The sequence below is a fragment of the Alosa pseudoharengus genome, unplaced genomic scaffold, assembly GCF_046254945.1.
Source record: "Alosa pseudoharengus isolate Yale_2024_CS ecotype anadromous, Long Island Sound unplaced genomic scaffold, YU_APseudo_1.1 YU_APseudo_1.1_scf_17, whole genome shotgun sequence".
In the NCBI taxonomy this organism is placed as follows: domain Eukaryota; kingdom Metazoa; phylum Chordata; class Actinopteri; order Clupeiformes; family Clupeidae; genus Alosa; species Alosa pseudoharengus.
The window spans coordinates 29,031,505-29,055,252 of NW_027468640.1; the positions used below are offsets into that span (position 1 = coordinate 29,031,505).

General features: G+C 40.8%; 1 long non-coding RNA gene across 1 annotated transcript; it reads right to left on the reverse strand.

The window, feature by feature from the left end:
- Positions 1 to 18,708: 18,708 nt before the first annotated feature.
- LOC143128084 (uncharacterized) lies at positions 18,709 to 20,809 on the reverse strand. The gene is made up of 2 exons (XR_012987802.1): positions 19,787 to 20,809; positions 18,709 to 19,385 (listed from the first exon to the last, which is right to left on the reverse strand). It is a non-coding gene; the product is annotated as an uncharacterized LOC143128084 (long non-coding RNA).
- Positions 20,810 to 23,748: the final 2,939 nt, after the last annotated feature.

The window sequence follows — 23,748 nt, forward strand, 5'->3', positions numbered from 1 at the left end:
TCCAGGGAGTGATAATCTATGCTATGTAATGTTCAGGAAACTTCCTGACAATGTATTAGAGAACACATCCTTAGTCTATTTAATAAGGTATGGAATGAAGGTAATTTACCAACCATTTGGAAAGGGGCAACAATTCTACCATTCCCTAAACCAGGTAAAGATGCAACTAACCCAGGAAATTATAGGCCTATTGCACTCACTTCACATTTGGGTAAATTGATGGAAAAACTTATAGTAGTGAGATTAAATTATTTCTTAGAATATATCAACCCTCTAAAGGGATATCAAACAGGATTTAGGAGGTACAGGTCTACAATGGATGCTTTGGTTAAGCTATGTAATGAAATTGAAAAAGCACTAATTATGAAAGAAGTAATGATTGCAGTCTTTTTGGATATTGAAAAAGCCTATGACACAATGTGGAGAAAAGGTCTATTGATTAAGTTAAAAAAGCTAATAATGGGAAAATGTATAATTACATACTTGATTTTCTTTCTCAATGCTCCATTAGAGTCAAAGTTGGTGATTCAGTATCTGCAGAATGCATTGTCGAAAATGGTATTCCTCAGGGAAGTGCTATCAGTCCCATTCTGTTCAACATAATGATTAATGATGATTAATGATATATATGAGAATCTGGGGGATAATTATGATGGTCTACTATATGCAGATGATGCTGTCATTTGGAGAAGGGGACGCAACATCTCATATGTTAATAGTAAGATACAAAAGGATATTAACATTCTTGAACAATGGGGAGTTGACTGGGGCTTTAAATTTTCTGTTCAAAAATCACAGGTGATGTATTTTACTAGGAAGAAAATTCATGAATACCATAAATATCTACTATATAATCAGCAGCTGGAGATAAGTGAAAAATTTAAATACTTGGGAGTATGGTTGGATTCCAAACTTACATGGAAAAATCACATTGAGTATATTGAAACTAAATGTAAAAAGGTAATTAATCTTATGAGGATGGTTACTGGGCATAATTGGGGAGCTGACAGACAGTCCTTGAGTAACATGTATAAAGCACTGATAAGATCATCCATTGATTATGGCAGCATAGTATACAGTTCCGCATGTAAGAGTTCTCTCATGAAAATTGAGAGAATACAATAGGCCTTAAGACTTGCCTTAGGCGCATTTAAATCAACCCCTACTAGTGCTTTATTAGTAGAAGCTAAGGAAGCCCCTATTAATTTAAGATTTGATCAATTATGTTTGACTTACTGGGTCAGTTTAAAGGGAAGTTTTAACAACCCTTCTATGTCTGTACTAGATAATTGCTGGGAATACTCAAAGAAGTCCTGTGGATTTGGTTGGAGCATTAACAGTTTAGTTAATGACTATAGTTTAAGAGACCTCAAGTATGGCCCAGCATTAGCATTAATCTGCATTCCTCCATGGCTACTAGGGGTGTAACGGTACACAGAAGTCACGGTTCGGTTCATACCTCGGTTCGGACATCACGGTTCGGTACGAGTTCGGTACAATGGAGGGAAAAGCAAAACAAAAATGCAGAAAGCATTTTTTTTTGTACATGTCTCAGGCTGTACCACCTAGTGTCATACAGTCTCTTCCCTGAGCCATCTGCAACAGCCTGAAGTGTGTAAGATGTAGGCTAAACAGTACAATAAGTACCCAGACTACTCCATCTGTAACTTGTAAACAAAATAAGACAATCGGCTATAAAACTGAAAATAGGCCTACAGCATCTCTTATTTCTGAAAGTGCAAATTACATAGAAAAATGATTTTTAAAAATCCACTTAAGCAAGACCTTCAACATCTGTGTTTAGTTGTATATGGAAGGGTCTACAATTTGCCTCAATATTTTTTTTATTGTGTGTAAAGTAATAATCTAGCCTACTAACTGTGAAAATATCACACTATTTTGCCTTTTTTTAAAAAACGAAATGGCTCCTTTCATTTCATAAACAGACTACAACTAGAAGTCACGTGACTTTGCCCTTTGACGTTAACTCACCGTAGCATGGTTTGTTTATTAGCCTGGTTAGCGTTGTCACTTTATTTTACTGTCTATGCACTTAACACTACCAGAACCTCATGTGAGAAGTTACAAGTTACCCCAACATAAAGGTAATTACCACGCGATTTACATAGCTTTCTGTCATTACGAAATCATTTAATGTAAGCCATAGGTTTTGGCCCTATTTGTATCCAAAGGCTGCTGAAGCGCAGGGGAAGTTTTTTCCCCTCGTTTCAGTGATTGGTAGCCTACATCATCTGGGTGATGGCTTCGAATATGTGTAGCATTTTTTCCACTCACATACCCAACAACTGCTGAACAACGCCGACACACAGTTTCATCTTATCCACCACTCTTTCGCCTGTACTAACGTTACTGTAACTGAAGTTCTCAAACTTGCGATCTTAAAGAGACCAGCGGATCCTCTAACTCTTGTGGGTCTAACCTTAGTGCTGCTAATGACTGACGGACTCGACCGACGACCTGACAAAAAAAACATAGGCGCCAATCAGAGCTTCAGAGCTAAGGCGAGGCTACAGATTAGCGTTAGGTGTCGCTAAAGAACTCCCGTAACTCTCGCTACTTAACAGTAATTGCGCATGACATTAATTAATCCGCACACGAGTTTTATGTATTTTATACCGTGTATTCTCCGTGTAAATGCATGCACCGAACCGTGACGCCCGTACCGTTTCGGTTCAATACGAATACATGAACCGTTACACCCCTAATGGCTACTTCCTGATCCAAAAGTTAATGTTGATTTACTAGCAGAAAAGCATGAGCATCCTACCAAACAAAGCTTCACTGATGCCTGTCTAAATTATATGAACAACTATTATGGGTATCTAAGAATATTCACTGATGGTTCTAAAGATCCTAGTGGCAGATGTGGTATTGGTATATATATTCCAGAATTTGATAAGAAATATAAATATAGAACAAGTAATTATTTATCAGTATTTTCTGTTGAAATGACAGCAATAATAACTGCTCTTAGGTGGGTTGAAGAGGTTAAACCTCTTAGATCAGTTATCTACACTGACTCTGTGGCAGTACTTCAAAGTTTTATTACAGATAATTATGCGTGAAGATCTAATTTTAGAAGTAAAGTACCTCTTATTAAATATTGTTAGTCTAGGGTTAGTTATTCAGTTTTGCTGGGTACCAGGGCATTATGGAATTATTGGTAATGAAATTGCAGATAAACTAGCCAAAAAAGCCCTTGAATCATATATCATAGAAATTCATACACCATTAGGCAAAGGGGATGCTAAAGCCTTTATTAAAGCAGAAATTGCACATAGATGGCAAGATGAATGGGATTCAGAGAGCAAAGGCAGATACTATCACAATAATCAGAGTAGCATTGGAGGTAAAAGAATTACATCACTAGGTTTTAACAGACAGGAAGAGGTAGTGTTGATTGAGACTGGGTCATAATGGCCTTAATTCTACTTTATCTTTAATGGGCATAAGTAATGGTATATGTTCTGAATGTAAGGTCTTGGAGGATGTCACTCATGTCTTATTTTACTGTAAGAAATATGAACAATTTAGACAAGTTTGGAAAGAGCTTGATGAGAAAAACGACATTCACAATATATTACAGGAACAAGGAATGCAAGGATTAAGAATTTGATATCTCATTAGGTATCTAATTGATTCAGGTATAATTAATAGAGTGTAATTATTATTATTATTTTTTTTATGATTTGAGATCTCAATTGCCAACGCTCCTTTTACACACTCCTGTGTAGTACCTCAGTAGGTGGCGGTATATAACGAAAGATATGACCCGCCATTAAACGAACGAAGAAGAAGAATGATGAGTGCCACTGATTGTCAGCACCTGTGTGCTGCTGCTCCTCAGACCAAGCGTGCAACCAGCCCAAGGAGGTTGCTGGTTTTCTCCTTGCCTGGAGGTATGTTACTAGGCCTCTTTTGTTCTCTGTTTGTGGAGAGGTTGTGAACTGTTTTTATAAGTTGTTTTATCTTGTAACAAATGTAAGCAGATGTACTTTGTCCGGTGGTTTGTAAGTGAGTAATTTCAGCGTCTGCAGGTAATTGAAATTTCTTCTGTTTAGTTTCTGCATGTTAACCTTTTAGAGGATATGTTGCTGATGTTACTTTTGTCTGTTGTAGAGACTACGGGGGATCTTTGGCCATTGCTTCTGGGAGGATTGGAGCGTAGAGGCTTTGTTGTGGCAATCGTTCCTGTTCCTCTTGTGTTTTTTTGTCTTTTCTTTTGGTTATATGTGATTGTGTATACATATGCTTGTGTTTTTCTTTCTGCTAGCCAGCAGTGGTGGTAATTGCTGATAGATGGATCAGCTTGTGTGAGTTACGTGAACTACTACGCTGGTTAGCAGGTTTATATTGTTTGTTTTTGTTTGTTTGTTTGTTTGTTTGTTTGTCAAACCATTCCCTAAGTGTCTTTGTCTAACCCAGCGTCTATTGCATGTATGTGGCTGTTGGGAGGTGGAGCGGGGTTTATGTTTGTGGCACGTTCGCTTGAGTTTGAATCCTTTGTTTGGCACCTGTTGAGGCCCTGAGTGTATTTGATCTTTTGTTTGGTTGTTGAGTCCTTTTTCTTGGTTGTAACCCCCCTGCTCTGTCTCAGAAAGTGGATGATTAGAAGCTGTGGTTGATGTAGCTAACTGTGGGGAAGGTTTACTAAATGTTGCATGTGCTCTCAAACTGTTCTCCTTGAAATACATGTAAAATAAATAATATTTTTATATTCTCAACTGTTATCTACTTCTTGGTTATCATTCCTAGAATTTTAGTAATTCCCATTTAACACTGGTCAGACTACAATTTGGCGTAAGTCGGCAGCACTGTTTGAGAGCAATATTTAGTTTTGGGGAATGGTTTTGACATTGTTTATAAAGAGGAACAGCGGTTGTTGCAAATGACAACACCACCTGTGAAGTGAAGCGACGTGGACCTATAACCTGCTCTGCTCTACTCTGTGTTTAGTTAAGCCTCCCGGCGAGACAACAAAGAGACAATGACTGAGGAGCTACAGGAACTTCGGGAGCAGGTAATGAAAGGTAATTAACCTAGCACTGCAGACCCCTCTGATCCTAGCCGACCTGCAAGACAAGGACAAAGACATTTACAAGCAATTTATATTCCAAGAGAGCGAAAATGTTCTATGTTCTCTGGTAAAGCCTGTCCTACATCTCTGTCAATAGATGACTGGGCAGAGGAAGTAGAAGGCTGTATTAGGGGTAGACATATGACTGACTTGGATAAAGCAATGTTTGTGTATGAACATCTTGAGGGGGAGGCTCGTACTGAAATACGATTTAGACCTAGTAGGGTGAGGGAAGATGCAGAAGAGATTTTTAAGGTATTGCGGGAAATGTATACACTGAAAAAAATAACTCATAGAATTTACTTAAAAAAATCTTAGTAACAATTTGCACCTAGAGTTAAACATTTGAGTTTTACCTTTCTTCAGTTCATCCAGACATTGTCTCAGTTTGATGTTAGTGTTTTTAGCTTCTGGTTAGCATAGATCATCAGATCCTTTGTTGCTCTAGCATGTCACCCATTAGCCTCCTTCATGGGCGAGATGCTAGTTGGCAACAAAGGATTCAATAATCTATGCTAACCAGAAGCTAAAAACACTAACATCAAACTGAGACAATGGCTGGATGAACAGAAGAAAGGCAACTCAAGTGTTTAACTCTAGGGGAGGTGGAAAATGAGTAAACTGACCCAAAACGTGACATATTTATTTAAGATCATGTTAACAATACAACTTGTTAACAATATGAAGAGAAAGATAACAGAATGCTCATTTATAAGCTGTGAGCTGGAAGTATTAACGTAATTTGGGATTTCAATCCCACTATTTTTGGGGACAGCTTCAGGAAATCTAGTTCAAGGAAAACTTTCTGAAATGTCTCAAAAGTGTACTGCAGTGTTTTGGGTATGCCAATTCAGGGCATAAATTACCCCCATGACCAAAGCACACGCTTTCGCAGGATTCCCGCATCCATGCAAGATCTCCTTGCCTTCTAGGAGGATGGCTACATCCACTGGATCTTCCGCAGGACCACAAGAATTTTCAGGATGTGTTGAGTGACATCACTGCGAAGGTGGTCCTGCATACAATTTACAAGCATAATAATAAAAAAATAATAAGCATAGAACACAGCATAAGACTTTCAGCGTTAAGGACTTTTAAAGATCTTGTTGTTCAAGATCACTATAAGCTAGGAAAAAGAATGGCCGCATTTGCCAAGTAGGTCGAGTTATGAACAGGCAGAGGCTAATCTAATGGGGCATAGTAACCGAAACTACTGTATTGCTCTATAAATGCCTCAATAGGTTAGCTTTAGCTGCCTATCCATAATACGCTGTTGTCCTTTAAATCGTGTGCCTCTGCACAACTGTCCCAACACTTTTGTTACTGAAACGGGCTTTAACTGTGCAGTAGCAAGCAGTGATTTTGCAGATAAAGGCTTCAGAGTTATACGATATTGATTGAGAGGCAAAATCTGATACTTCAGCAGAAGGCTGGGAAATTATGCTAAATCATTTTTACTCATCTTACCTGGCAATCTTCGAAAAGGTCCTCCTCTTTCTCTCCAAGATACAAAATGAGGCCACGGATGACTACTTCACGTCTCTCCTCAATGCTTTGATTCTGTGGACAGATTAACAAGAACAAAAATACAAACCCTTATTGTTACATGAGCACATGGAGTGTTGAAGCCATCGAGTACAAGTAGCAGGGGAGGTAAGACTAAAATAAAATTACAAAATAATAAGCTCAATAATAAAAAAAAGTTACACAACACAACAAACCTGAGTCATTTTGTCCACAAATGGTCTTAGGTTATTACCCACTGCTCCGCCTTTAGCCTTCATCAAGGTGATGAGTTTTGGAGTATAGTAGTCAAGTTTGTCCATGAACCTCTGCTCCAGCATAATTCTTGAATTCCTGCATGATCTGCATCAACAAAACCAAATATCAGGAACCGTTAAATGCAAAATGAAATGAGTCAACTGAGAGGATTCATCTTAACATAGGACGTATTGAATTAATCTTAATATTGGATTAAAATTGTATGCTGGATAGAGTATTATAAGTGTCTAAAGATTCACTTACCCCATCTTCACAAAACAAGGCAGGCCACCTCTCTCTGAAATCATCTGTAGCTGCTAGCTGCTAGGTAGATTCCCACTCACATCCTCAAGCCTTCAGAGAATGTTTTGGCCATTTTTTTCAAGAATGAATGGTTTTGTTCTTCGTCATTGAGCAATGATAATGGAAAGACAAAGTCTGAGGCTTTACCCCATACAACTATGTTTACCCCGTAGTGGAACAGTGCCATGCCACCACTGATTTTAATGTTTTTACTGAGGTAAATGTAGGGTTAGGAATATTCAGTTAGCTAACATACAAGTTACTTTAGCCAATTAGCACACAAGTCGCCATTAGATACACACAGGAGCCGAATTTAACGTTACTTTTAAAACTGTCTGTAGGCTCTGCCCACTGGATCAAGCCCTTACCGCGTAAATAAAAAAAACATTGTCGTTAAAAGAGATATCCGTCGTAAAAATGCACATGTAGCTAACACCAAGCTGTTTCACCGGACTAAAGAGATGATGCAGTTAACGTTACAGCCTTTGATATTGCGACTAACTGTGAACAATTGCTTACTGTATATTGTACACCAAAAATAGGACAATCAAAGTGTACAGATAGCCATAAATGAACTCAAACATAGAAGTAGAAAGGGAATACTTACGTGCAACAACATTTGGCAAAATGGCGATTCCCGCTATCGATTCCGTCTTGTTGAACTTGTCTGTTGCCTCGATATGCCTATGTGACTCACTGCACATGTGCAAATTAAGACCTATAATTTCTAAATAAAAGTTACTTAGTATTTTCAGATGTAGTGCCTTAACAGAAATACATTTAAATAACATTTGAACATCTCTTGTAAGATTTACTCGTCCCACTCAGTAAATTAAATACACAAATGAATTGTGTAATTTTCTCTGTCTTTATTGAGTTGCCTCCAAAATTAATATTACAGTGTAAACATTACTATTTTTCAAGGAATATATATTACTATACCCCAGAGTCATTTCTAACAGTGTAGTCCCTCAAAGAGTGGATTGTCTGCACACTTGCTCCCATCAGGAATTTTTATTGATTTCACCCATCTGTAACGTTTCGAGCTAAATGCTCTTCATCAGACTTGAATATCAGACAGACAGTCGCCATATTTAAACAAGTACAAAAGGTCACATGACCCATCAGAGTGATATATTTAGATAGATTTACAAAACACTTATATATACATATATCCACAACGTCATAATATCTACAAAAAACATGCACTTATAGAAATTTTTATATAAAAAAGTACAAGCTTCCACCCTATCAGAGTACTTGGCTGTGTATCAGGCCGCATTAGGCCGTCATAATAAGTAAACATGATATTGGCGTCTATTCAGTCTACAGGTTACTAATCATACATTTCTATAAAGGAGACTACATTCACATTTAGAAAATATAACCATATCCAAAGAGCACTTCACACCGTCGAGTCGAGACATATCACAAAATCAGTTACAGAAAAGGCCTAATACTGAAGTCTTCATTTAAACCTTTAGGTGCCATTGTATCCAGTGTGTAAATCCAGTACAGTTCACGTTTCCTAGTAGAGTAGAGTAGAGTGTCAATATGCCCCCCCCTCCGGGGACTCTTAATAGATTCTATTCCGATGTATTTTAGAGAAGCCACATTATGTCTAGCCTCTTTGAAGTGAACTGCCACTGAACTTTTCATATCCTGTTTACGAATTGCGGATCTGTGTTCTGTTATCCTGGTTTTGAGTGCTCTTGTGGTTTTACCCACATAGTCCAATCCACAGGGGCAAAACAGCATATATATTACATTTTTTGTTTGACATGAGATGATGCCCTTAATTTTGTACTTTTCTCCTGTGTGGGGGTGATTGAATGTGTGTGTTTTGTATGTGAAGTTGCATTGTTGACAATTTCCACATTTATAGTTTCCCGATTTGACATTGCTGAGAAAGTGTGTAGGGGGAGGAGGTGGTAAGTCCGCCCTAACAAGCATGTTACGGAGGTTTGGCTGTCTCTTATAGACAACACGTGGTGGTCCTTGAAAGATCTGTCTCAGTGTCGGGTCTGTATCCACAATATGCCAATGTTTTTTAATAGTCCGTTCGATATCTTTGGCGATGGGAGAGAACTGGACACAGCAAGTAATCCTAGGCACTTGATTCTGGGCTCTTTTCCTGCTCAGACTCTCGGATTGGGACATTTTATCAAATCTATTAGAGGCTTCTGTGATCCAGTGTTCTTTGTATCCCCTTGTTCTGAATCGATCTTTTAGTATGGTAGATTGGATCTGATAGTCCTCATCTGAACTACAAATTCTCCTGATTCTATTGAACTGTGATATGGGGAGGTTTTTCTTAAGCGACGTTGGGTGATATGACTCCCCATGAAGTAAAGAGTTTCTATCGGTGCTCTTACGATACAGATCAGTTTTTAGAGTATTTCCTTCCCTTATTAAGATGTCCAAAAAGTTCATTTTTGACTCATCCACAGACATGGTGAAATTTAGATGTTGATTACTTTCACACATGTATTTATGAAATTCTTTTAGTTGGGTCTCATCCCCTTCCCATATGAAAAAAATATCGTCCAAGTACCGTTTCCAATAGGATATGTTCTGTATGTAGGGATTCTTTTGTGTGTCGAAGATCACCTCTGATTCGAACAGTCCCACGTAGAGAGATGCAAAGCTAGGAGACATTTTAGATCCCATCGCCACACCAGAGATCTGGAGATAGAAATCAGTGCCAAATAAGAAATAGTTACATGTTAAGACACACTCAGTCAGATCAAGAAGGCATTCAGTTTTTGGGCTATTGATAGACCTTTTTTCCAAGAAAGATTTTGTAGCCTGTAAACCACCCTGGAAGGGGACATTTGTGTACAAAGACTCAATGTCCATTGTTACCAGGAATTGTTGGGAATTTTTCAATTTTACAGACTGGATCATTTTGATAAAGTCCATGGAATCTTTCACATATGAAGGGAGCGAGACGACCAAAGATTGTAAAGTATGGTCTACAAATGATGAGATTTTTTCAGTCAGGGAGCCAATAGCCGCAACAATGGGGCGTCCAGGTGGTGTATCTGTAAATACTTTATGGATTTTAGGGAGAGTGTAGAAGACTGGAGTAATAGGGTAATCCACCTTCATGTATGCATGTTCATGTTTGTTTATATGTCCCATCTCCATTTGTTGGTTTAATTTCTCATGCAGCTGAGTTTTTCAGCTGGTTCTGTATTTCACTCACGTAACAATCACGGTTTAAGATCACAATAGCCCCGCCTTTATCTGCACTTTGAATAATCAAATCTTTATCCTCTTGTAACGTCCTCAATTCTTGCCTTTGAATTCTAGTTAAGTTATTTCTAACTTTATAATCTGTTTTGTTGCGTGTTGCAGTCGTTAAGTCATGTTCAACCAATCTGCAAAATGTATCCAGAGAAGGGTTTCTATGTTTTGGAGGTATAAAGTAGGATTTACCTCTGAATCGAGTCCTTGATTGCATTGACGTGTGTTCAGGTTCATCTTGGGATGATTGTGAGGATCCCGTAGTACCAACAGATGATGTAGGCTGTAGCATTGACGTCGATATATCCACCTCCACCTGGAGGGCGGTAACTTCGTTAGAACCAGTAGGCCTACTAGAGCCAGCGTTGTCATAGGTTAAAGTAGGCCTAGATGTGTTGCCATTAAAGAATTCCTTAAGCCTCAGGTTACGAAAGAATCGTTGTATATCTATGTAGGTGTTAAAGTCATTGCATTGAGTTGTCGGAACAAAAGACAGGCCTTTTGAAAGGACTGAACTACAAGTATCTGAAATGGGCTTACCCGATAAGTTGATCACGTTCAACTCCTGTAGGCTCCGAGTTGCATATCCGAGTTGCATATTTTTGTCCAGCACCTGCCTTGGATGTGCGCACCAACATACTACTTTTCATTTAACAGTGTAGTCCCTCCCATTCTTATGTAACATTACAACAAAGGTTCTTTGACAGAAAGCAGAAAGGAGGGTGAGTCGCTGCAAGAGTTCTATCATGCTCTGTTAGATTTGATGGACTAAGTGAAGAAGGCTAATGCAAATGCTGTACCTAATGCTGAAACTGTATTACGTGACCAGTTCTGTGAAAATGTTAATGATCATACACTTCGTCGTGAGCTTAAGAGGGTGGTGAGGGATCATCCAGAACGGAGTTTATTAGAGCTGCGGAAAGAGGCCATACGTTGGGTAGATCAGGCCGCTCCTCCCCTCTTGCTTGTGAGGCCCAAGCTGTCGTTACCTGTGAAGAGAACACTGTAACTAAATCAGAAGTTGCATCATGAAGCAACAAGCTCAATTAGACATGATTCTTAAAACCTTAAGACCAGATGGCCCCCAAGTGATGGCTCCTAGGCAAGCACGCTACAGTAGATTTCGCCGGGCGCCAGATGGACAGCCTATATGCATTAAGTGTAATAAGAGTGGTCACATAGCACGCTATTGTACATCAAACACCCGCCCACCTAGCCTCAGGTCTCCAATGCCAGAGGAGACTGATAATCATTCGGGAAACTAGATCCCCCCAGTGAGCAGAGCCACTCATTGGAGATGGGGCCTCGAGGCTCATCAACACGGGTTGCAAAACCAATTGATAATTTGATAGGGTCCTGTCCTGTTTTATCAATAAAGATGGCTAATGTTGATGTTCCATGTTTACTTGATACGGGATCAATGGTCACAACCATTACTGAGTTTTTTTAAACCACACCTTTTGGGTCTTTGCAGTGGTGGGGTTCAATCTTGCGGGTGGTTAGGTCTCAAGGCTGCAAATGGGTTGAATATTCCTTGTGTGGGGTATGTAGACATAAATGTTACTGTATTCGATGTGTGTTCCTAACTGTGGGGTACTGGTTGTCAAAGATTCCATCTCTGCATTACAAGAGCAGAAGGCAAAAGTGCCAGGTGTTCTAGGCATTAATGTAATTAAAAATTGTTATTCTGCCTTGTTTGGGAAGTATGGATTAGAGTTATTTCAGGCCCCTCAGGTGTTATCGGCGACCCCGGCCTGGAAAAAAGCCCTCCGATGTTGCAAAAAAACAGAAGCCATCTTGCAGTCCTTGAAAGCACATAAGGTAAGGGTGCAGGTCTTTGCAATCCGCCAGCAACCTTCCAGCGGTTAATGGAGCGCATGTTTGGGAATAAACGTTTTCAATCTGTTTTACTGTATTTGGATGATGTCATTGTTTTTTCTAACACTGTCCAGGAACACCTGCAGCGGTTGGAAGAAGTGTTTTCCAGACTCCAACAGCAAAACCTAAAGGTGAAACTGAGTAAATGTCACTTTTTCCAGAAGCAGGTGAAATACCTTGGGCACGTGGTGTCAAAGGATGGCGTGGCCACAGATCCAGATAAAGTAGCTGCAGTGCGGGAGTGGCGGCGACCTGAACATCTGGCGGAACTCCGAGCTTTCCTTGGATTCGCTAGCTACTACCGTAGATTTGTGGAAGGCTTTGCAAAACTAGCGGCACCTCTCCATGCCCTAGTGGCCAGCCTGTGCAGCACCCGTCGAAGGGGTAAGACACCGCATCTTTCTCTGGATGGCTTGTGGGATGGTCAATGTGAAGAGGCTTTCCAATTCCTGAAAGAGAGACTTGTAACTGCACCTGTTTTAGCCTATGCAAACTTTCAGAAGCCATTTGTGCAGGAAATAGATGCCAGCTTTCATGGGCTCGGAGCAGTCCTCTCTCAGGAGCAGGAGGGTAAGTTGCGCCCAATTGCTTTTGCAAGCCGTAGTTTGAGGAAAGGGGAAAGAAATATGGACAATTACTGTTCAATAAAGCTAGAGTGTCTTGCCTTGAAATGGGCCTTCTGTGAGAAGTTCAGGGAACATTTGCTGGGCAATTCCTTCACTGTATACACAGATAATAACCCCTTGTGTCACCTACAGACTTCTAAAGTTGCCGCACTGGAGCAGAGATGGCTGTCCCAACTGTCCTCTTTCAACTTTACCATAAAATATCGTCCTGGACGTATCAATGGAAACGCTGATGGTCTGTCACGTCAAGTCATTGCAAAAACTTTTCCTGGGACTGAGGTTCCATCGTGCCTAAGGGAAGGATGGATGCGGCCCCCACATGAACAGGTTAGGGTGATGGGGGCAGAAATATCGGCTTTTCCAGAGTGTTCAGACAGATTTAGCTTTATTGCAGGCCCTGGACCCCATCATTGGCCCCATCTGTACTGCGTGGAAGGAGGGCCATCCACCAAGCCCTAGAGATTTGGACGGAGCGGGTCGAGCGGTGAGAGAGTTTGCCCGGCAATGGCCTCGACTGGTGGAGAGGGAGGGATGCCTGTATCGGCTAATCTACACTCCAGACGGTCATCAGGAGGTGGCTCAGTTGTTGTTACCTCAGTGTCTCCAGAAAGAGGTGATATGATGCACATGGCCATCAGAGGGTTGATAGAACTGCAGAGCTGGTGAAGAGTCGCTGTTATTGGCCAGGTATGTGGACGGATGTGGAGAGGTGGTGCAAGGAGTGCAGACGGTGTATCCTGGCCAAGGCTGTCCAACCTAAAGTAAGGACCTACCTCGGGACACTACAAGCTACGAGACCCTATGAAATCCTGGCAATGGACTTTACCATCCTCGAGCCAGCAAGTGATGGTAGGGAAAACATACTGGTGCTCACTGATGTCTTCTCCAAGTTTACACAGGCAATTCCCACTCGAGACCAAAAGGCCTGCACTGTTGCGGATATTCTTGTGCGTCATTGGTTTAGTGTGTATGGGGCACCCTGTCGACTGCATTTGGACCAGGGCAGAAATTTTGAAAGCAGCCTGATACCGCAATTGTGTCGAACCTATGGAGTGGGGAAAAGCCGCACCACTGCCTATCATCCTCAGGGAAATGGGCAGTGTGAGCGGTTTAATAGGACATTGCATGATCTTCTCCGTACCCTCCCCCCAGAGAAGAAAAGGAGATGGCCCCAGTATCTTCCACATTTAGTGTATGCCTATAACACTACTGTGCATCAATCAACTGGTATGACACCGTATTTTTTAATGTTTGGATGTGAGCCAAGATTACCAGTTGATTTTTTTGTTAGGAGGTGCCAGAGACCCTGGACAAGAAGCTCCTGATTCTTGGGTGCGGGAGCACCAAGAGCGTCTGCATCAGGCCTATGCCCAAGTTCGGGAGAGGCTGCAAGACAAGGTGTTGCAACGGGATCAGAAGTATTCTTCTAGGGTGAATGACAAAGGATTTAAGGAAGGTGAGCTGGTTTATTTGAAGGACCATCACTCTCTTGGTAGGAATAAAATACAAGATGTTTGGAATCCCTGTCTGTATAAAGTGATGTGTGCTCCTGGAGATCGAGGAGTGGTGTATTCTGTTGCTCCAGTGTCTCAGGAGGGTCCCGTGAAGCGTGTACACAGGGCCGAGATGAGAGCGGCACTGCTGCCGCTGCCACAGGACCCTTTGCCAAACAGCGAGCCATCTACCTGGGAACCAGAGGAAGATGATGGTGAGCCAACTGTGGCATTACTTGGGCACCCATATGAGTCTGTTGCTTACTCGGCTCCTTCTAGTCCTGGAAGTGCGCCCGAATCTGACCCGCAATCAGAGGAAAGACCCCCATTGCGACGGTCTGGACGGGACACGGCGGTTCAACATTCAAATCCATTTAGGGCCTGTCCACACGGAGACGCTTTTTAGGTTAAACGCAGAGGTTTTGCTTCGTCTTGGCCGAGCGTCCAAACGAATCCTGTAAACGCACTGCCCGAAACCGCACTTTTCTGAAACCTGGTCCCAGAGTGGAGAAATCTGAAACCGTAGCCCGTTTGAATTCGTTTAGACAGCGAAACCGCACATCCTGCTTGCGTATCGATGATGTCATCGCCACACCTCAGCTGCCCTGGACTTGCACTTATAGTATTGCCTAACAATACTAGTTTTCATACATGACATTACCTACGATTACACTCCGTAAGATAAATATCACAACTGGTGCTGCGCAGCGCCGATAGCTTATGACTTGGTGGACTGAACACTGTTTTTCCCAGTGTTTTTTTTATGCATTCTAGCTACTGTCAGTGACGCGAGAGAACTTTAAGTTATTAGGAAAGTGCGGTGTAAGTTTAGGCTACATTAATTTGTGCGTAGTGCCAGTGTCATTCATTTATTTTACATGTCTTACAACATATACATGCATTCACAGTCGAGTGAAATCAGATATAAGCATACAAAAATGCTTAGAACTCACGTTAAGCCGATGGTAGCACACTGAATGTGAATGCACGATTTGATGCAGGCAAAAGTATTGACTGTTACTAACGAAGGTTTTATAGCAATATTATAAATGTGGCGACAGAATAGCCTAGAACTTGGGTAAGCCTTGCGTTTAGTAGCCTAATTGCGGTGATAGCCAAAACTAATGTGAATCACGGACTATCCTACAACCAAAGAAAGTAAAGGTGATTAGTAGGCCTACCTGCGTTAGCCAAATAAAGGACGGGACTGCACCCTTCACAAACCGTAAAATACAGTTTATTAGTTTTACAGTTGACTACAGTTGACAGTTCACCATCAGTCCACACAAACAATTCTGGTTTCCTTGCACTAGCCATTTCGTCGTAGCCTATTCTGTCTGTTTGTAAAGCGCAAGTTTTGGTCAATTTCTGTAAAGAAAGTGCCACCTATAGGCCTGGGGTATGAAGTAACGTGTTGAGTCATGTTGAGATGGATCCGTTTGGACGCAAATATTCTTGATACGGTTCCAGGGAAGATGGAGGAAAAAAAGATTGGTTTGGTACGTGTGGACTAGGCCTTAGGCTCCCTATGTCTGTGGTATCCACTGTGGGGGATGGGTTGGGCCTAGGTGAGGGGTGAGTAAGCTGGGTATGGGTAACTGTTGGGGAAAATTGGTGCCCATTCCCCTAGTTCATCGCCAGGGCGCCGATTCATTTCGAGGGGTTAGAATGTGGCACTTGGGTCACTAATGATGGCCACTAGAGGGGTGTATGCCCTCCTTAAGATGGCTCTTCCCTATATAAGGGGGGAAGGTAGGGAATGATGAGTGCCACTGATCGTCAGCACCTGTGTGCTGCTGCTCCTCAGACCAAGCGTGCAACCAGCCCAAGGAGGTTGCTGGTTTTCTCCTTGCCTGGAGGTATGTTACTAGGCCTCTTTTGTTCTCCGTTTGTGGAGAGGTTGTGAACTGTTTTTATAAGTTGTTTTATCTTGTAACAGATGTAAGCAGATGTACTTTGTCCGGTGGTTTGTAGTGAGTAATTTCAGCGTCTGCAGGTAATTGAAATTTCTTCTGTTTAGTTTCTGCATGTTAACCTTTTAGAGGATATGTTGCTGATGTTACTTTTGTCTGTTGTAGAGACTACGGGGGATCTTTGGCCATTGCTTCTGGGAGGATTGGAGCGTAGAGGCTTTGTTGTGGCAATCGTTCCTGTTCCTCTTGTGTTTTTTTGTCTTTTCTTTTGGTTATATGTGATTGTGTATACATATGCTTGTGTTTTTCTTTCTGCTAGCCAGCAGTGGTGGTAATTGCTGATAGATGGATCAGCTTGTGTGAGTTACTTGAACTACTACGCTGGTTAGCAGGTTTATATTGTTTGTTTTTGTTTGTGTTTGTTTGTTTGTCAAACCATTCCCTAAGTGTCTTTGTCTAACCCAACTATCCCGTCTATTGCATGTATGTGGCTGTTGGGAGGTGGAGCGTGATAGCAATAAAATGTATGGTTAAAATGGATTATAATTTAACTTCAAGACTACTTTTAGTTAGCCATGTAACCCATCTTGGTTTTAAACAAAGACACTATCCCCTCCCCCAATGGAATGCTAATGTGCTGGTTTAAGGCCTATCACTTACACAAGACAAAGGATGCTTCCTTGATATAATGTATCCATGTATCATGAAATGTAAATGTATTCATGTCTGGTATCATTTTGATAGTCTCATTACAAGGATTGTAATGATGTGATTGTGAGAATGTTTGGAACATTCTATAAGTGATATTTCTGATGTATAAGATATCTCTCCTCATGCTATTCTGACAAGAATTCATAGGTGTGAAGTGGGTGTGAGTAGGTGTGTCTGATACCAACTGTAGAACCAATCAAGTGGGCTTGTTCTTGGCGCCATTTTGTTCTTTGTTTAAACCATTCAAAAGTAACTAAACTGCAATGTTTGTGAGATCAGATTTTCTAGACTTGGACTAAGGATGTAGAGCGGAAGAGAGTAGTTGGCTTCAGGCCAACCTAGGCCTGGCCTGGGCTAGGCCTACATAGACCTTTTTTTTGTACTCTCTCTGCTTGTAACAGAATAAACCTGATTCCTGAGTTTTTCCTGAAGTTCGCCAGTCTAAGATCAATATTAAGTAATTAGTCACTACAATTACTTTCATGGAGGTTCCACCGAGATAATATACTTTTGTCGCTGATTCTAAGATGCCGCAGTTTTTTTTCCTTTTTTCTTTTTCTCATCGCTTTGGTGTCAGCTCCCAGGTAAGGACGCTTTTTATCTGCATTTCTTCTTTGGTGATGAACGAAGGTGGATCTGTAAACCCGGGCGGTTCCTGCTAACCACAGTTTGGAATTGGCGTTAAGATATCGGGAAAGACATTCTGAGTGAGTAGACATTTTGGCAAAACCGTAATTTAATAGTGGACACAAAATTGTGCTTCCCCGATTTTGGCAATATTTTGGCAAAACCGTAATTTAATAGTGGACATAAATTTGTGCTTCCCCGATTTTGGCAAAACGTCGCACAAGACGAATTGATCCATATTTTGTAAAGCGTCGATATATGTGTTGGATTGAAGTCCAATGGTGCCTCTTTATTGTATATAAAGAGTAAATAGATTAGCGAGTGTGCTAGGCAACTCAATATTAATCACTGTGGTATAGTGAGCGATCTATTTTCCGCGGTTTTAGGGACGTCAAGTCCTAAGAAGCTACGTAGCTTATGCCCCTCTTTGTTTACAGTACATTTTTATTCCTTCATTACCAAAACAGAATATTAGACAGAACTTGGCGCTGCTGTTTTTGTTTTTATCACCAAGAGCGTATGAGCGGCTAGAATCCAAAGTGTTAAGCTAACACTAGTCTTATTTTGTTTTTGAGTAGATGTGGTGTTTTGTTTTAGGCTACATCTACACTCAGATGATGAATCCAGGATTCATGTCGTAATCTTTTTCAAGTGTGAAAACAGCATAAGCTCAAACAGCATAGGCCTAAGCTCAAGAGAGCATGGTTAGGCCTCTTTTAAGTACGCCTGAGCTAACTAGCTGCCGCTAGGGGCGTCTAGATGTCTGTGAGCTAATATGAGCTAACTGAAAAGGCTTGACTAAACTTCTTTTGTTCTTTTAAGCAGGAAATTCTTCCTGCAGCCTGTTTAAAGTTGTCCTCCAGCTCCATGGAGCTGTGTGTGTCTGTGTCCAGTATGAATGAATGCGCGTGTGGGCTGGCCCTGTGTGTGTGAAATTTGTTTATTTCGTTATATGTGTTTGTTTCCATTTTTTGTTTCAAGTCCTTCTTTGTTTTCTTGGGTCAAAAGTTTTCACACCTTTTGCTATCTTATCTCACTGCCTTTGTTCCTAGCATCACTGTATTCTATAACCAACCCCCCAGCTTCTCCCCCATGGACACAAAAGGAACTTCACTGGGGAGATATGAACCTAAGAGGAGTGATAATGGGAAACCATTGTTGATTTCAACCATTTTCTTTCTTTCATTTAATTTATCTTTTAAGGGACACATTTTGGGGTTTAACATGTTAAGACATATTTTTTTTATTTTTGCTTGTATGCCAATGGGAAATGTTTGCTACATGTTTACGCCTTGTTTGATGTGGGCAAATGTTCAATTGAATGGATTCATACCCACAACTTGAGTTTCTTTATGTTTGAAATTACTTTTTATTTGTTTTTAGTGGTGTATTTTCTTTTCTTCATTCATATTGGGATCACAATCTGTTATAGTTAAGAAACTATAAAAAGGGGGAGATAGATGGTATTGACTTGAAATACCATCTAAGTTTACTGGTTTTATTGCTCAAATGGTCATTTTTTTAAATGCCTACTGTTTTGTTTTACTGTCCCTCACTTCTAATGCAAAATCTCTTTAAAAGACATGCAGGGGTACCCTACCCACGTGAGTCTGTGGATTATTTTTCTTTTAAACATCTAAACTTAACCAAAGTTTATTTATTTTCTTTAAATTGGCCTTTTGCCAATAGATGCAAATGTGTAGTCTCTGTTTGGAGATAAATAGCCCTGCTATGTTAGAAGACCCATGCTGTAGGTGTGACTGTCTCCAATTGAGAAACTGAATACATTAGCATACTGTTGTTGACTTGTGAATCTGCATTCACGAGACACTGTTTGACTCTGTTTACACTCATGCGAATGTCTCTCCAAGTTGTTGTGAATCCACTCTCCAGAATCTCTTTCATGCCAGAAGGGACAAAGGGAGGTGTGACATGCCTTTGTCTTTGACTACCACTACGCAAACATCTCAAGAAGATCCTTTCAAGATGGCGAATGGCTTCACCAACCAGGCTCAGCTACCACGCCAGAGCAGCAGCCGTGGAGACCAGGCCATGCCACTGGACGAGATTGATGGACCAGACAACTCTGCCCTGGGCTCAGGTACAGCCAGCAGCAGCGGTCGGGGCCAGGCCAGTCATGAGACGAAACTGGACGAGGCTCAGGAACCACAGGTCCAACGGAACCTGTGGCAGAACCAACTGCCATGACTCTGGAAGCAACAAAACTGGACTGACTGAAAGCAACGAAAGGGGGTGCCGAAAGCAGCCTCGCACTCCGCATCATCAAAGACACTCATGGCCCATTGTTCATGGACTGTTTGGACTGACACAAGGGTGCACGCCGAACGCGGCCTGCCATGCACACCCTTTGCACTCGCATACACTTACACTGAAACAATGCAGACACATTCAAGTTTCATAAGAGGACCCTTCTTCAACGGAAGAGTAACGCAAGAAAGGATGTATGCTGAATGCTGCTTTCATTGCTCACGCACACACTTACATTGATTATGGACGGATTATGGACTTTATAAAAAAAAAAAAAAAATTGTAAAATTGTTCAAGAAGGCTCATGTTATGGAATCTTATTTTAAACTTCAAGTCATTCAGACTTGAAAAGGGGGAATTGATAGCAATAAAATGTATGGTTAAAATGGATAATAATTTAACTTCAAGACTACTTTTAGTTAGCCATGTAACCCATCTTGGTTTTAAACAAAGACACTATCCCCTCCCCCAATGGAATGCTAATGTGCTGGTTTAAGGCCTATCACTTACACAAGACAAAGGATGCTTCCTTGATATAATGTATCCATGTATCATGAAATGTAAATGTATTCATGTCTGGTATCATTTTGATAGTCTCATTACATGGATTGTAATGATGTGATTGTGAGAATGTTTGGAACATTCTATAAGTGATATTTCTGATATATAAGATATCTCTCCTCATGCTATTCTGACAAGAATTCATAGGTGTGAAGTGGGTGTGAGTAGGTGTGTCTGATACCAACTGTAGAACCAATCAAGTGGGCTTGTTCTTGGCGCCATTTTTGTTCTTTGTTTAAACCATTTAAAAGTAACTAAACTGCAATGTTTGTGAGATTCGGATTTTGGATTGTCAGACTAAGGATGTAGAGCGGAAGAGAGGAGTTGGCTCTAGGCCAACCTAGGCCTTTTAGGCCTGGGCTAGGCCTACATAGACCTTTTTTTTTGTACCCTCTTTGCCTGTAATAGAATAAACTTGATTCCTGAGTTTTTCCTGAAGTTCGCCAGTCTAAGATTAATATTAAGTAATTAGTCACCTACAATTACTTTCAAGCGGGATTTATGTTTGTGGCACGTTTGCTTGAGTTTGAATCCTTTGTTTGGCACCTGTTGAGGCCCTGAGTGTATTTGATTTTTTTGTTTGGTTGTTGAGTCCTTTTTCTTGGTTGTAACCCCCCTGCTCTGTCTCAGAAAGTGGATGATTAGAAGCTGTGGTTGATGTAGCTAACTGTGGGGAAGGCTTACTAAATGTTGCATGTGCTCTCAAAACTGTTCTCCTTGAAATACATGTAAAACTAGATGTACCGCATAGCGGTACAAAATATGACCGCCGCTCAGTCCTGTACATCCGTTCCGCGAAAATAAATCACACTTCAATTTGTCTCCATCTTTTACTCCATCCCCCACTCTTGAAACTTTTGTGTATGCTTGTTTGGCATGCCTGAGTGTGTGTGTGTGCGGCTGCACAGAAAGTAGCCTACTGGTGCTGAAAAGGTGAATAGATTGTAGAATAGCCAAAGAAGATGTAGCATTGTTATAAAACCTTTAAAATCTCTAAACAATCACAAGTAGGGCAGTTCATCACAGTTCATTCATTGCATTGCAACTGGATTGATGAAAGGTCACTTACACCTGTAGGCTACATTGTATTTGGGAAAAGCAAAAGGTATCAGCATAATGTTTTTATTTATTTATAAACAAAAACATCTCTGTCAGTTAGGCCTACATGCTGTTTTCAACAGCTATCAAAAACAAAGGTCATTTTTGGATTGATGGATTTTTTGTGAATGTTTCTTCTTCTACATAAGATTTTAGTCATCTTTAGTTCATGTGATACTTTATTGTCAATGCACAAATTAAGTAACAGTAGTCTGAAACGAAATGCTGTTTTACATCTAACCAGTGGTGCAAATAACTGACATGTCCAAATGGGCCTTGATGAAGGCAATAGTATCTCACAATAACGAGATACTATCTCACAATAACGAGATACTATCTCAGAATAATGAGATACTATCTCACAATACGTTATTGTGAGATACTATCTCGTTATTCTGACATAGTATCTCATTATTGTGAGATAGTATCTCATTATTGTGAGATAGGTAGATAGTATCTCGTTATTGTGAGATAGTATCTCATTATTGTGAGATAGTATCTCACAATAACGAGATACTATCTCACAATAACGAGATACTATCTCACAATAATGACATAGTATCTCACAATAATGAGATATAATAGATCAGAATTTTTTTTTATGTGGCGCAAACGGGCTTCCATAGAAACAAAAAGGAGATTGGAGCGAAATAGTTTTTTGACCTCTCTCTCTCCATGCTACCCTCGAAATGTTTATATTTTATGGATAACTTTATTTTTGTAATGTTGATTTGAGTTTTAAGTAAACAGTTAAACATAAGAAGTGGACTCGTGGAATCTTTTCAAGTGTTTTTTGAGACGAGGGAGTTTGCTGAGCGTCAAGCTAAAGCTTCAATTGGAATTTTGGAACCTAGGAAACTACATTTTAGTCAAAAAACTAGCTCTTCACGGATTATTGGATTACAAATTGGACTGGCTAAAGAGAACGAAAATAGGATACAGTTTCATGGACTTAAAGACTGCTGTTGGAGAGAAAAACGACAACTGTAAGTTGAATACTGCTACGGATTGGCCATGGTACTGAGAACTAACAAGCTAACCCAGACAACAAATGTCTTAGATTAGATCGGTAGCTAATCGCCAAGATGTCGGGAAGATGTCGGCATTAGAATTATCGCCGACCGTGAGCCAACGTAAACCAAATGATCGCCGACCGTGAGCCAACGTAAACCCGATTAATTATTATGACCTGCGGCGCGATCCCACTAGAGCGAGGAAAGCATTCGGTCGCCTCGCTCTCCCATTGACTTAACACTGGAACAGCTGATTTTCGGCTGCAACGCTGGAAACGCCACATATGCTTGAAAATCAGCATAGATATATACACTAGATGTCGCCTTGACTACTGCTGTTCATTGGAACGAATGCGTCAATCGAGACGCCATCTTGCTTCAGTGATCCACTCCCCTATAATGCATTAGCGTCAATCTGGGCAAAGATCTAGCGAAAATAAAATCACCATAAATCGTCAAAATCTCAAGCAATTATCTAGTTTTTTGGGTTGTTCCAACTGACAGGCATGTATTTATGGTTGAGTCTAGAGAAAACTAAGCTTAAGACGATAATAAAGATACATTTTACCCGTCTAGCCCCATAGACTCCCATTCATTCTGCACTAGCTAGCGGCGGCCCCTAGAGGAACAATGAGTAAACTGCAACCAGGTTCGATACAATGAAAGTAAACAGGCTCTTCGTAGACAGGCTCTGGTTGAGGCCACATACCCCTCGTCTCGTTTACTCATGTAAGTTGTAATCTCACCAGAAGTTGCTGTATATCTGTAGAACATTTACCTCTGCTACTACATAGGCTACGCCAGTCGTTACTTTTATATGCATGGGTCAGTGCCATGGGCAAACGAGATGTAGCTGAATTCATAAATGACAAAGCCATGAGAAAGGTGATTTTCTTACGTTTCAACAACAAAGAAGCCGATCTGCCATCATTGTGAGAAGTTCCCAAATTTGTCGCTAATCGCTAAAAAGGTTTTCTATCGCTGGGGATGGCCAAACGTCGCTAAATAGGTAACGCTGACAATACAGGAGAACTAGTTTAGCGCTTCAGATCCCTGTACCATGATGGCGGCGGTGTTGACGCATGCTGAGAAGCAGAAGGCGACATCTAGTGTATATATCTATGGAAAATCAGCCCTTCCAAAGTTAAA